Source organism: Lactuca serriola, chromosome 9, assembly GCF_051521515.1.
Source record: "Lactuca serriola cultivar US96UC23 chromosome 9, Lser_US96UC23_V15, whole genome shotgun sequence".
Lineage (NCBI taxonomy): Eukaryota > Viridiplantae > Streptophyta > Magnoliopsida > Asterales > Asteraceae > Lactuca > Lactuca serriola.
The window spans coordinates 18,789,527-18,805,990 of NC_136416.1; the positions used below are offsets into that span (position 1 = coordinate 18,789,527).

Sequence of the window (16,464 nt, forward strand, 5' to 3'; positions counted from 1 at the left end):
TAATTTTTTTTCTTATATTTTTAGGAGTATATGTCATTTCAATTACATAATTCTCGTATTCAATATCAAAGAATAAAAAGTAGTATAATTTAGACAATACGGATTTGGCTTATCTTTTTGGGAGCCAAAAATCCTTTTGTTAAAAGTTAAAAAAATACAGCATTTTCTGACTTTTCCAAAAAATCACTTTTCCTTATATAAAAAATCAAAAAATAGCTTTTAAAATAGTATTACCAAACATTTTTTGCATTCTATCTTCCCCATCAAAGAATTTTTGACCCCCAAAATATAAGCCAAACACCCCCTAGGCTCCAAACTGTTCAAATTGAAGTCTAATATTTTTTTGAACCGACAAATATAATATATAACTACTTCTAAACTAACACCTAAATCCACCTATATCCACGATGGGACTTGAACCCTCAACCTCAAGGAGAGAGGACACCACCTGATACCGCTAGGCTACAAGCCCTTTGGTAATTGAAGTCTAATAAACCATAAAATATGAGAAGATAATATTATAAACCATAAAGTTAGTCTTAGACTTGTAGCTTTAAAAATAGGTCATTTTATATTATCTTTCTGGTAAGCTAAAAATATGCTCCGCGCCAGGTAGGGGTCGAACCTACGACCTTCTGCTTAGGAAACAGACGCTCTATCCACTGAGCTACAGGCGCAATTGATATTTCATTTGCGATGTATAGATAAATATAGGGATAGATATCAACTTGAACCATTTATATGAGTATCACCTGCTCATCGGATTGTATTTAATAAAAGTCAATGCAATTATTAATTTAACATTAATTTAAACGTTACGATTAATTAGTTTAAGATCTATTTGAATATATATATATATATATATATATATATATATATATATATATATATATATATATATATATATATATATATATATATATATATATATATATATATATATATAGTTTAGAGTAAATTACACAAATTGTCTCACATATTTGTATCAAAATATAAATTTAGTCTGCATTTTCACAAATTAATTTGGACAGTCTTTAGGTTGGTTAAAATTTACACATATCATCCCTCATTAGTTTAAATTTACACGTTTTATCCCTTGCGAGACATGAAATGGATATTCTATCATTTTTATTCTTTTTTTAGTTTATTTTTTCTCTTACAATTATTTATAAAATACAAAATAAAATAAAAACCACACCCCACCCGCATTATCATAACCAAGGTTCTAAAAGGCGTGAAGCGTGGCGTGGCGGCAAGGCCAAGCCTCAAGCTTAACGAGTTATAGCGAGCCATGACGTTTTTCAAGACGTGATGTAAGGCGGCGATTTTGTATTAATTTATAATTATATTACCGCATAAATATAAATTTATATCAAATATACCTAGTTTTTAGAAGTGTTATATCAACAACTAATAACATAAAGTTAATAAAAAACACAATATTTGTATATCCGATTAGAAAATGTATAAAAAAGAACAAAAAAACGTGTCTCAAACGAAAAAACACGCGTCATAACACGCCATAACGCGTCATGGCACGCCATATCACGCCTTGCCACGCGTCACGCCTAACAGCAACGTTATGAAGCTTTTCGTAACGGCGACGCCGCGCCTCACGCCATGGCGCGCCTTTTAGAACACTGATCCTAACCCCTTCACTTTAAACTATCTTTTTGTTGGATTTGGTGTCTATTTCAATAACTAAATTGATATATACTTGAATTAAAAATCAAAGTCTTTTTGGGTTGCCCTGACAACCAAAAATAGCTAGAAATGATATTAGGAGAGAGAGAAATTTTTTTTTGTTAATACATTATGTGATTAATATATTAATTGGAAATAGATAATTGATATGTTAATTTGTTGTGTCATTAATAAATTAACATGAGATTAATAGTTAAATAATTGATTTGTTAATTTATATTGTTAATAAATTAATAAGAAATCAATTAGTATTAACTATTTATTAATCTTGAATTAATTTAAGATTAATTGGATTTAAATAAAGATGCAAATGGTGAATTGTAATTGTTCAATAATTGAGCAAAAGAAGTAATTCTAGAAACCTACATGGCATGGACGGTTTTGGAGGCTCCACTAGGGTTTTTGAAAACTTCCTAGTTACATAAAAGGAAAATATTTACATTAGGATTAAATCTATTATGTAATCAAATTAGATTTTGCTTTGCTTGTAAGTTATCAAAATTATAAATAGGACCCCAAGACCATCAATTTTCGTTCATGAAATTCCTAAGAAGCATAGGAACAAAATTTATTCCTCTCTCATCTTTATTCTAGGGTTTTGAGGGTTTTTGGTGTAAGCCATTAGATGTATTAGATTTATGGTGCTTACTTTCCAATGTTTTCAAGATGAACATTGGTGTTATTATTTGCTACAATAATAAAGAGGTATGTAAACCTTAACTTTATGTAAATTTTTATTATTATATAGTTTCATTAGAGTTCTTGATGTTCATATGTTATTGCTATCAATTGAGAAAACATAGATCCATATAGGTTGCATGTGAACTAAAGGGTTGAGTTTTTCCACCACATTTTTAGCTATAACCTATAAAAAACCTATCAGTGGTATCAGAGACATAGTTTTCTATTTGAGTGTGCATAATAGTGAATATATCAAAATTAGGGTTTATTGAAATTAAACCCTAATGTAGGTATATTTATGGTGTTGTGTCAATATTAATGTTGCATGTATTTGGTCTTTATTATTATCGGATTAGGCCTATCCATCCGTCATTATGGTGCTAGGGTTAGACTATAAATATAGCATGCATGTATCGTTTTAGTAGCCTTACGTATCTTTACAGAGAAGTTTTAATCGAATTCTTCTAAGATATTGATAATAAGGCATTTAGCACCCTTTCAATCTTATTTCATCTTTGTTCTTATTTTTTGATTCATCTGAACTGTTTTGAATCTATCGATCATTATTTTATTATTTCAACGATTGGTTTCAGAGCAGGAGATTGTGTAATACATACGTATATCTTCTGTCGAGCTTACTAGGGTTTTGAGTTTTTATCGGATCTGTTCTAGTCGTCTCCATTGTTTTCATCAATTATAGACATTAGATCTGGGTCATTATTTTACCTTAAAATCGATTAGTATCTTACACATCTGATTCATTACAGTTTCGATTATCTTGTCAAAAATGAATCCAGAAGATCCACATACCCTTTCCTTCAATCTTTCTAGCAGCATTGGATCAACTACTGGGATCCCAATCCTTTTTCCTACAAGACTATGAAGTTTGGGCACTACACTTTGAAGATTACATTCTTGGTCTTGAAGACCATGGAACCCTAATATGGGAAGCAATGACGAAGCAGACCTTCATGCATTCTGATACAAGAAAAACCATTAAGACTCAAGCTGAATACAACGAACTTCTTCTTAATGTTAAGGAAGTTGCACAAGATGAAAGGATAAGTTCATGAGTAACATAAAAGCTATGAGAATAATCAGGTTTCCTTTGCCTCCGGATACGTTTCGTCTAGTTAATGCTTGTGAAACAACCAAGGAAATATGGGATAGGTTGAAGGAACTTTGCTCAAGCGATGCAGATCTGGAACACTTTGTATAAACCTTGCTTTTGTCAAAGTTTGGTGCCTTCGTTCAGAAGCCAGAAGAGAAACCGGATCAAACCTTAAATCGATTCAACCATCTATTGAGTAGGATTCTAAATCACAATCTTAAGCGTGAAAAGATTGAGCAGAAAGTTATGTTTATGAATGGTTTAATGTCTGGATGGAAAGCAGTTGTATCAACTGTAAAAGCTCACGAATAGTTCAAGAGCTATACTTTGGCGAAGCTGGTAGGAATCCTTAGATCTCACGAAGACGAAGTGATGAAGGACGTGAAAATCGTATCTAGCATGGGGTCGTTGGCCCTAGTTGCGAAGGGAAAAAAGGTTTCAAATGAAGATTCAAAATTTGACCTCTCAGATTTTGAAGTTACCAAGGAAGAACATGCACTGATGCTTTCCAATCCAAAAAATTTCATCAAAGGAACTTTGGACGATTCAAAAATAGAAGCAGGCCAGAAAACTTTAATTTGGAGAAGTCAAAGGATGAAGGCTTCAAAAGACCCCAAAAGGATGAAGAAAAGCAAGAGAAAAAGGTCCTTGGTGATTCAGGTTACGATTGTAACTACTGCCATGGAAAAAACCATTTTGCCAAAGAAATGATGAGAAGGATGAATGAGAAGAAGGAAGAAGAGAAGAATGAAGCTTACTATCTTCAAAAGATAGAAGAGCTAAGGAAGAGAAAGAATGCAGAGAATGTGAAACCCGCCTTGATCGTACAGGAGGATGGGGATGAGTTTGGACAAGTTGAGGTATGGTCAACTGATTCAGAAGATGAAAAGGTCCGAAAGCCGATGCATGGTGAATGCTTTGTTGCAAAGGTTGTTGCTAAGGAGCATGCTGGGAAATGTCTGGTTGTGCACGGCGAAGTCTCGGAGCAGAAGGAATTCGTAACTGAAAGCTATTTCGCAGCAAGAACTGTTATAGAACATGTGAAGGAATGCGAGAATGTCATCAACAAGGTACACTCTATTCTCCAATCTCATGATATTACTGTTGCACGTTATGAATATGAATTAGATTATTGGAATTATACTTTCTTTAGTTTTAGTGATAGTTTAAAGAGAACTCGTCTAAACAATTCTAACCTAACTGATCAAATAAGTAGGAAAACAAGTATAAGTGAAGAGAGACGAATGTGGATAGAGAAGCTGGAGTTAGAGTTGAGTAGGTCTAGGGATGATGTCATTTATTTGAAATGAGACAATTTAGCGCTTTTAAAACAACGAAATATTTTTTTATTGCGAAACGTTTTTACTTTAACATTACTCAACTGCATCTTGATTGTGAAATAGGCAAAAAAGATACAAAAAACGATTTTACCCTTTCTTGAATTGAAAGAGGATGAAATTGATGCAGAGTGTTACAAGTGCGAGTCCATAGTCTCTTCCGAAGAGGTTTCAGATTCATATCAAGTTGGACTTGACAAAATTGAAGCCTACATACAATCCAAAGACCATAAGAACATGTTAAAACAAGTTTTGGATGAAAAAGATAAATACAAAATTAAATCGAATATTGTGCAAAATTTTGACTCGTGCATGAAATTGAGTTCAGAAAACATTTTTTGATGCTAACAATGTTTCTGAATTTGATGAGAGCGACATGAGTGAAATTTCTGTAGAGGATGATGTTGACTATTCGGCTTTTATTCAAAATGAATCTGAACCTAAGAACAAGTTAATTTCAGAAAACTCTGTTGAATATGTTCGTACTGTGGAATCTAAAGGTTCAGGTGTTTTAAAAGAAAAGGTTGCCACTTTCCTAATAGTCAAAACTGTTCCGAATCAAGTGTTCGTAACAATTGGACTGGACACAAAAGATACTCCTGAACTAGCAACCATTGTTAATGATGACAATGCTGATGGTTGTCCCGAATTTTTCTGGGATGGTCCCATAGACAATGCTGATGAGACGAAAGGTTTGTCTGAATTGACCTATTGGAAGACAAAAGTCTGGTATGTCTCAAATCCCATTAATTATGTCAATCCCTGTAGCAATCAGGCAGGTCCCTGTGGCACTAAAGATGTCCCTTGCGAAACCTCTTCCGAACCATCCTGTCCTAAGATCCAAAAGGAAAATCCTAGATCTAAGGTTCATTTGTCTGCTGAAGAAATGATTGCAAAGAAAAGGAAATTGAATAATAGATACAAGAAAAATCAAAAGACTAGGAAACAATTCTGGAAAAATCATTATTTAAATTACAATGTAGTTCATTCTGTAAGATCTCCAGTTTGAAATATGAAATCTACTCCTGTTCAGAATTCGAAACCAAATTCTGTTCCAAAACAGGTTGTGAAAGCTATGGTTACAAAACCTATTACGAAACAAGAAAATTATATAAAATCTCAAGTTTCGAAACCATTTGAAAAGGCTAAACCAAAATTTTCTCCTAAATTCAGTTTTTCAAAAACTGCTAATATATCAAAAGATTTTAAAGGCAAAGGTAAACTAGTTTCGGAACCAAAAACCTCTTCTAAGAATTTCGAAGCTCAGTTGAAAAAGGAGGAAAAGAAAATTGTTAAAAAGATTGTCAAGCAACAAATAGCTTCAAAACAATCAAAAATTCCTTTTAAAAGAAATCTCGACGATGAAAGGATTATTGTTTTCAAACTCATGAAATGAGAGAATTCAACGTTAATAAAGAGATCTTATTTGGTAGATGAATCTATAACATTTCATGTTCTTAAGAAAACCTCACAAGGACCCAAACAACTTTGGGTTTCTAAATCTCTCCGAATTTTGTAGGTAATACACGACGAACAATACGAATCAGAATGGTACATCGATAGTGGTTGTTCGTGTCACATGACAGGGAGGAGGGAAGAGCTCAGAGAATCCCGTACATTAAAGGATGGTGGAAAAGTTAAGTATGGAAATAACACCACAGGAGAAATCAAAGGATATGGCATGATCACGAATGGCGAATTCACTATTCGGAAGGTAGCCTACGTAGAAGGCCTGCAACACAACCTAATAAGCATTTCTCAATTAGTTGTAGGCACAGGGCTGAAGCTTTCTTTTTATGATGAAGGATCAGAAATAATTGAGAAAAAGACGAAGGGAGTGCTATTAAAATCCAAAAGAAAGGGAGCGATGTTTCCTTTGAACATTAAACCAATAGTAAGGAAGCCAGCCATTTGCCTTCTTACTAAAGCATCTTCGAATGATAGTTGGCTTTGGCATCGAAGGCTCTCACATTTAAATTTCAAGGACATCAATAAACTCATACTTGGTGACCTTGTGCGAGCACTTCCTCTTCTGAAGTATAACAAAGAACATCTGTGTGCATCTTGTGAAATTGGAAAGCAAAGTCGAAAAAGTCACTACACAATGATTAATACCAAAATTATCAAGCCACTTGAACTCTTACACATTGATCTTTGTGGCCCATCTGCCATTGAGAGTGTTGTTGGTAACAAGTATATTTTGGTTATTGTCAATGATTTTTCTCAATTTACCTGGATTTATTTTCTTAAATAGAAATCAGATGCTACCTCGAAGCTAAAGGATTTTATCAAGTTGATTGAACTTCAATTGCGAAAGCCAATTCGAAACGTTCGCAGTGATAACGGTTCTGAATTCAAAAATCAAGTGTTTGAAGAATTCTTAACTGAAAAGGGAGTTGCTCACAATTTCTATGTACCTTACACTCATCAGCAGAACGGGGTCATTGAAAGACGAAACTGATCTCTTTATGAAGCTGTGAGGACCATGCTTTCATTTGCGAACTTGCCACTCTATTTCTGGGCTGATGCGATCAAAACCGCCTACTATACTTAGAATCGCTCCTTGATTAACAAAAGATTTTCAATCATTCCTTACGAGATTCTTAATGAACGAAAACCTAACGTTAAGTTCTTTCATGTTTTTGGTTCCAGCTGTTTCATTTTCAACTCCAAAGAGAAAACGAACAAATTTGACGTGAAAGCAGATGAAGGAATCTTCTTAGGATATTCTCTCACTTCAAAGGCATATATGGTTCTAAAAAAGAAGTCCAAATGAATTGAAGAAACCTATTATGTTACCTTCGATGACAACTATCTAAAGAAGTGTAAGGAAACTGTCAATCCTTCGGAAGATATTTTTCCATCCACACCATCCCAAACAATTCCTCTGATGAACTTGTATGAGGATTTCATGAATCTATTTTATGAGCCTGAGAAAGCCATATCCTCTTAATCAAAGGCTAAGGATAATCAAGAGGATGAGTTAAAGAAGATCATCGATGATGCTGCAAAAAATCTCGAATCTGAACTACAAATTCCTAAGGATCCATATGTTAACACCAATATTCCAAAGACATCTATTATTCCACCCCAAACTCAACCCACTTCTACTACATTCCAGGGGGAGGGTTCCACTTCAACCTCCACATTCGATACATTTGTTGAAGGGGAAAATTCAAACTATGAATTCTGTATTGATGTTCCAATCCAGGGGGAGAATCCAATTTTGAATGTTGACTCGCATGCACATTCCCAAGGGGAGAACGATAATGAGAATAATGACTCTGACGATGTTTAATCAGAATTCAAAGATGTCAATGTCGAATTATACCCAACTTATGATCCAAACTACCCACCATTAATAAAATGGACCAAAGATCATCTCAAAACTCAAATCATCGGAGCTCCATCTTCAGGAGTTCTCACGAGAGCTTAGCAAAAAGCGAATCAAACTGTATTACTTTCTAAGATGGAATTTTGCACGTTCAATTCGTTTATCTCCAAAATTGAGACCAAGACTGTAAAAGTTGTACTTGATCATTCTGATAGGGTTTAAGCTATGCAGGAAGAGCTTAATGAATTCGAACAAAACAAAGTATAGAGACTAATTCCAACTCTGAAGGATGCTTCTGTGGTTGGTTTAAAATGGGTGTTTCAGAACAAGCTTGACAAGGAATGGAATGTTATCTAGAACAAAGCTAGGTTCATTGTCAAAGGATACTACCAGGAAGAAGGCATAAACTACGAAGAGACATTCGCACTGGTTGCAAGGCTTGAGTCTGTTCGCATTTTTCTCGCCTATGCAGCTCATAAAAACTTTGAAGTTTATCAGATGGATGTCAAATGTGCCTTTCTAAATGGTGATTTGGAAGACACGGTCTACATAGAGCAACCACCAGGTTTCGTGAATGAAAAATATCCAAACCATTGCAACAATTTGGATAAGGTTGTGTACGGTTTAAAACAAGCTCCTTGAGCATGGTATGAAACCCTTACCCGATTCTTAAAACAATCAAAGTTTAAACAAGGCTCGATCAACCCAACCTTCTTTCATAAAAAAGATGGTGACCATATGATGATCATCCAAATCTATGTTGATGATATCATTTTCGGATCAACCAATCCTAGATTGACCACTGAATTCTGAAAGTTAATGGAGACTAAATTTGAGATGATCTCAATGGGTCCTATTAATTTTTTCCTTGGTTTAAATATTAGACAGAGCTCGAATGAGATTTTTATTAACCAGGAATTCTACACCAAGTCGTTACTTGCGAAATTCCGAATGGTAGGATATTCACTAGTCAAAGTACCAATGACATTCGGAACGAGGCTAACACCATTCTTAGACAAGCCTGCAACGGATATTACTCTCTATCGGCCAATGATTGGATCTTTAATGTATCTAACATCCAATCGACCAGACATAATGTTTGTTGTTTTTATTGTGCTAGGTTTCAGGCGAATCCTCGTAAACCACACATGACTGGCATGAAGAACATTCTGAGATATCTCAAAAAGATCATCTTCTCTCGGAATTTGGTATGCTTCAAACTCCAGATTCTTTGCGCAAGCATTTTTCGGATGCTGATCTAGATGGATGCGCTCTTTATCGTAAAAGCACTTATGGGGGATGTCACTAGATGTCAAACTTGTAAGTTGGCAATCAAAGAAACAGACTTGTGTGTCCCTATCAACTGCAGAAGTTGAATACATCGCAACTGCATCATGTACTTTGCAAGTCGTCTGGATTCAAAGCTAACTTCGAGATTATGGCATCAACATGAAGAGGATTCCACTCTACTGTGATTCAGAAAGTGCTATTCGGATTTGTCACAACCCAGTGCAACATTCCAAAATGAAACATATAGCGTTAAGGTATCATCTTATAAAGGATCATGTAGAAGATGGGAACGTCGAAGTACATTTCGTTCGATCCTCTGATCAACTTCATGATATCTTCACAAAAGCCTTACCTGAAACAACCTTCAATCAAATACTACAAGGCTTAGGAATGATAGAAGCATAATCTATTCTGAAACCATCTTCATAATCGGAATGCATCTCTAAAGTTCTGAACTGGTCTGAACCCCCGGAGGTACTCACAACTCACTGTTCACACTCCGAATGGGTCCAAGCGCTCGGAGCGACTCGGAGTCCACTGTTTATCTTGGACTCGGAACTTCATGTATCCTTTATATATTATGTATTTTCGGTAATTTATTTTTTGTTTTTATTTCTTTTTCAGAAAAAACATCAAAATACAAAATTATTTTACTATTTTATTTTCTGTCTTTATTTCTTTTTCAATAAAACATCAAAAATTCAAAATACAAAAATATTTTATCATTCTTTTCTGTTTTTATTTCTTTTTCAAACAAACTTCAAAATACAAAAATATTTACTTTCTTGTTTATGTTTTGTTATTATTGTTTTTTAAATCAAAAACTCCAAAAATAATTTTTTAGTTTTGTTTATTCGTTTGTTATTTTCGTTTTATCTTAGGTACTTTTTTGTCACTACAATTCGGAATGATGGGGCAGGTATATAACTCCGATTCTATGTACTAGCAAAGTGTCCCTAGAAGCATGATGATGCATGTTGACCAAAGCCTCTAAGACTCTATGTTGAAGCCTTAATGAAACTTTCGCTCCGAATGTTTCTTCCCAATTAGGCTAATATTCACATAAGTCGCGGAGCTACCTTACTCTTCTCGTATTGAGTTAAAAGTTGACTGCTTAGTCATTCGCAATATAGCAAAGGTACATTTTTTCTTCAGAATCACCTTATCTTTTCTCCATCACCATCACTTTTACATTTGTAACCCTTGATACTCTCAGCAATTACCACTGAGGTTTATTGAAATCATGTGTTAATGATCTTCAATTAGTTTTCACCACGATTTGAGTAAAACCAAAATTTGAATCCTATTTATGACTTGATGGTGAACATTTAATAAGTTCAATTTCACTATCAGGGTATTTTAGTCAATTAATATAAATTTAATAAAAGAAAATTGCAGATTTTTAGGAATGATTAACTCTCTTAACTTTAGAAATATGATTTTTCATTAATTCGGGCATTCTAAAAGAATACATTAATGAGTATAATGTGCATTTTGAAAGAATATGTTTATACCAATAAATCAAAATTTTCTTTTTCAAAATAATTAACTTTTTGTAGAATGTAGGTCATAAACATTTTTAAAATAATAACATATAAAAAATTTATTTTTCATAAAAAGAAAAGCAGTTATTGGAAGAATGTCAGACACAAATTCAACCCTTGTGGCCATGGAGGTTCGCCTGCAGTGACTCCAGGGCATGAGGCAAAGTCTCATGTTTGCAGCGGGGGATTAGTCGGTGCGCGTAAGCTGACCCGAAAACCCTCATTAGGGAAGTTCCCTTTCCAAAAAAAAAAAAAGAATGCAAGACACAAATTCCATTTTAAACTAATAATATATATCAAATAATTACATTGTATGACGTGATACAACAAAATATTTTTGAAGAATTACAACATTCTGAAATAATAACAAATACAATCTTGGAGAATAACAACATTTTAAAAGGTGAATACACCCTCGTTCTTGAAACAGTGAATTTCTACAAAATTATGTTAGAATTCACGCTTGTTTTGAAAAAATCTACAAGAATATTAATCAAAAACAGTTTTGAATATACTCATGAAAAAATCTTCCACAATATTCTAAAAGAATAATAGATTAGAAATGCGAAACCGAAATTTAATGAAATATGTGACAGTCTATGTTTTAAGTGATAAATATAATGAAATATGTGACGGGCATGGGATTTTGTATAGTAGCAAATTATTTTTTGGAAAAATATAAAGTAATATGGATGCTTATCATCTCTAATCTCTAAATATTACTAAAACAGAACCCTTAATTCACCAATGAAGCAATCAGGACCCTTGATTACATTTCAATCCTATGTTTTCCACCATTAGATTAGATTGATGACATCATCTTCTTCAAATAAAATTCAAACAAATTTACATTTAATTATAGAATCTTTAATAATTATAGAATCTTTAAATTCAATAATTACATTATCAATTATACCATATCATTCTATTTATATATGAGATATTAGTTTCTCTAATTAATATTGTTCCTAATTTAACTCTCTTATTTATAGCTCTTGGCTGCAAAATTCAATCCCGTTTAATTTTTATTTATTTTTATTTTTTTGAAAAAACTCATTAAATAAGCATATCAGTAATTTGGTCATTAACCTATAAAATCTAATCTAATCCTATTAAATTAGCGAAATATCCCACATAAAATAAATCAATTTGAGATAATCTCTAAATATTACTAAAACAGAACCCTTAATTCACCAATGAAGTAATCAGGACCCTTGACTGCATTTCAATCCTATGTTTTCCACCATTAGATTAGATTGATGACATCATCTTCTTCAAATAAAATTCAAACACAATCTCTAAATATTACTAAAACATAACCCTTAATTCACCAATGAAGCAATCAGGACCCTTGATTGCATTTCAATCCTATGTTTTCCACCATTAGATTAGATTGATGACATCATCTTTTTCAAATAAAATTCAAACACAATTACATTTAATTATAGAATCTTTAAATTCAATAATTACATTATCAATTATACCATATCATTCTATTTATATATGAGATATTAGTTTTTCTAATTAATATTGTTCCTAATTTAACTCTCTTATTTATAGCTCTTGGCTGCAAAATTCAAACCCGTTTAATTTTTTTTTTTGAAAAAACGCATTAAATAAGCATATCAGTAATTTGGTCATTAACCTATAAAATCTAATCTAATCCTATTAAATTAGCGAAATATCCCACGTAAAATAAATCAATTTGAGATAATCTCTAAATATTACTAAAACAGAACCCTTAATTCACCAATGAAGCAATCAGGACCCTTGATTGCATTTCAATCCTATGTTTTCCACCATTAGATTAGATTGATGACATCATCTTCTTCAAATAAAATTCAAACACAATTACATTTAATTATAGAATCTTTAATAATTATAGAATCTTTAAATTCAATAATTACATTATCAGTTATACCATATCATTCTATTTATATATGAGATATTAGTTTCTCTAATTAATATTGTTCCTAATTTAACTCTCTTATTTATAGCTCTTGGCTTCAAAATTTAAACCCGTTTATTTATTTATTTATTTTTTTAAAAAACTCATTAAATAAGCATATCAGTAATTTGGTCATTAACCTATAAAATCTAATCTAATCCTATTAAATTAGCGAAATATCTCACGTAAAATAAATCAATTTGAGATAATGGTTTTGAATTTAAAACTCATTAATTAAGCAAGTCAATTAATTTGAAATTTTGATTCAATATAAATGATATCATTTTTTCTAGATGAATAACCGAAAATCTTCAAGATAATATTTTAGGATCCCTTTTTTTTTGGAAGATAATAATTTCCTTACTGAAAAACAACCTATATATACGATTACATTGAAGTTGTTCTTCTTATGATTTTGAATTGAATCGTATGATTTACAGTGCTCTTCTTTAACGGTCTTATTCTATAATTTTTTTATAGGTTCTTTCTTTACTCTTTTCTCCTTCTTCTACAATTTCTTATATTTACTTTGTTCTTATTACTTGTTATTACTATATTCCTATTGAGAGGTCATGATAAAATTAATCAATATATTTTTAGTATATTAGTTTCATTCATTTAGTTATAGAAACAAAATTATATCATTTATATTAATTTTTTTTAATATGCTGACCCATGTTTGTCAAGAGAAAGCCATAAAAGTCGTTTTAACGTATGATGGCAAAACTCGTAGAACGGACCAAAAGCAAGATGAATAAGTTTTTTGTTGTTACACTTCAACTTGCATAAACAAATACATATATCTTGTTCTAAGTTTTTCAATAATTCTTTTATACATATTATTATACTCTTTAGTTAAATTTTCTAATTTTATATTACTGTGTTTGTTTATATCATTGGCTTTAGTTTCAAAATCGACATTCAAGTACAAAATTTACCGGTGTGGTGTCACTTCTATTATTTGATCGTGAAACAAAGAAACTTCTAGAAAAACTGCACAAGAGTTGCTTCAAAAGTTTAATGAGATTATCGATATTAACTTCATTTATATAAAACTAACTTTTTACCTTTTGTCTATCTATTTTTATAACCACTTTTTTTATTTTTTAGGAGGGTAATATGGAGATTTATCCATTTGCTTTGAATGTACTTTTCGATAAAAAGTTGGTGTTCAAATTCAAATTTCACATTATAATTTGAAGAACAAAGTTGATGATTATACGATCTCAAACTTCATTGTTGATAATACAATCATTGTTGAATTGGAAAAAAATTTAACATTGAACGGGAAACATTCTTTTACGCAGAATACTACAAACATTACACTTATTAAGTTTTGTTTTTTATATTTCAGTTGACCAACTAACATATTTCTATGTACTACAAATGTAGGCGCCAAAATCCAATTTGTTTAATGTTTTATTGACAAAAGTCGGATCTCAAGACACATTAAATTCGAAGGTTTCAAAATATAATATAACTAAATCTAATATTTTAAAAACCTTAAAATATTATTAACTTTTAGATTGACATATGAATTTATTTTCTACATTCAGAATGTTGTTTCGTTTACTGGTGATAACGCCACACCCACTTCGAATCTTGGTAAAAACAATGCAACAAGTCTATTAACTAAGTGGACATCCTTCAAAAAAAATTATGGACATGAAGAATTAAAACGCAACTAGTAAGATGTTTACGATGTTGATAATTTGACAACCATGTCCTCAAACAAACGATCATCAACATCAATGACAAATCGTACTTCTAGAGAAGGCAAACCAAAACTGTTAATTCCAAAGCAAGATAAATAATATCTTATTTTTATGATTTTGTTTGAGTAGTTGAGTGATTTGAATATTATTCATTTCATATTTTGTTTACATACTATTTGGTTATGTGGTTTGATTTTTGATGACTTTATTTCATACTATTCGTTTTTTGGTTAGAATTTTGATCAGTTGAATATACTTTGGGTTTTATGAAATGTTGAATTATTCATCTATTTTCCTTTTAGGTTTAAACTCGGATGAATTGAGAAATTTAATCATATTTTACTCTATTATTTCGTTTGAATGTGAATATTTCAGCATTGTTACAATGTTATTCATTACAACCTCAATATAAATATTAGAAAACTACCACTTTTTAGAAAATTGTAAACTTTTATAAATCTTTTAACCGTTATAAAACAATTATTTATATTTCTTATGAAATTATTTATAAATTTATTAGTAATATTTACCATTGAAATATAATTATTTTTAGATATTAATGATATCATACAATTTTATAGAATTAAATAATAAAACTCATTACAATGATGCTAGAGAGAGACGAACACTAAGACGTTTACATTTACTAAATAGAAAATTGACATCTATGTTTAAAAGAGAAACTTTATTCCATCATCTAAAACAATAAAGACTTTTGATTGTGTTTTACTTATACATTTCCACCCTTAGATCAAATTACTTATGTAATATTGACCAATGTTTGATCAAACACGTTGTCTATTAACGTTTCCGCTCAAACCTTCACCAATTTCCTCTATCCCTAAAATAAAATTCAAAATTCAAATCCTCTCCAAATTTAAAGTCGTAATTTATGCACTGACCATCCTATATGTTTGCAAATCAACATGATATATCTTCATAATTATTCTATTTCATTTTCAATGTAGATCGATGGTACCAAAATTCATCAAGGGAAAAACAGTCATCTTGAATTTAAATCTTATTAATATAGTAAATAACTCAAGTTTTGAAAGTAATAATCGGTTTGATATATGCTAAATTGCAATTGCTCGATTTCCAACTATCTAACTCAATAATTGTATGTATTTATTCTTAAACTTACCCTTATTTATAATGTTATTGATTATAGTTACTATATTTAAGTTTAAATTGCAGAGAATTTTACTTGAAAATGATGAGCATTAGTTGATGTTTGTATTGAAGCTTGAGGAGGATGCAAAACTCTAAATACTTCAGTGGTAATATCCTACATACTTAATAATTGAGTATTTTGAAAAAAAATATTTTCCATTAACTTTGATAACAAATTTGTTGAATTAAGCATATTTTTATGCTTATAAATTTGTTTTCTCTACTCACTTGTACTTATCATCTTGAAGATGAGAAAACATTAACCATGACTATATTGACAAGTGCCAAAAAGATCATATTGGTCATACCTTTCTGACATGATCTTCAAATGTTCTTTGCTCAATTCTTTGTTTTTTATTTATATCGTTTTTGTGTATTTGATTTGTTTCTTCAAGAAACTCGGTTTTCTACTAATTTTGATAAAAAATTGTTGAATTAAGCATACTTTTATGACTATAAATTTATCAATTTTCTATTAATAAATCAAGTGTAAATGAATTTGAACAATTGTTAAATTTCATATTCTATAATGTAATTAATGCACTAATTAATCTATACTAATAAATAAAACTCATTTTCTGCCACATGTCATGTCCTCATTGATTTGGACACATGGCATTTTAATAG

General features: G+C 31.3%; 1 non-coding gene across 1 annotated transcript; it reads right to left on the reverse strand.

Moving 5' to 3' along the window:
- Positions 1 to 604: 604 nt before the first annotated feature.
- On the reverse strand, positions 605 to 677 carry TRNAR-CCU (transfer RNA arginine (anticodon CCU)). Its single transcript has one exon. It is a non-coding gene; the product is annotated as a tRNA-Arg (tRNA).
- Positions 678 to 16,464: the final 15,787 nt, after the last annotated feature.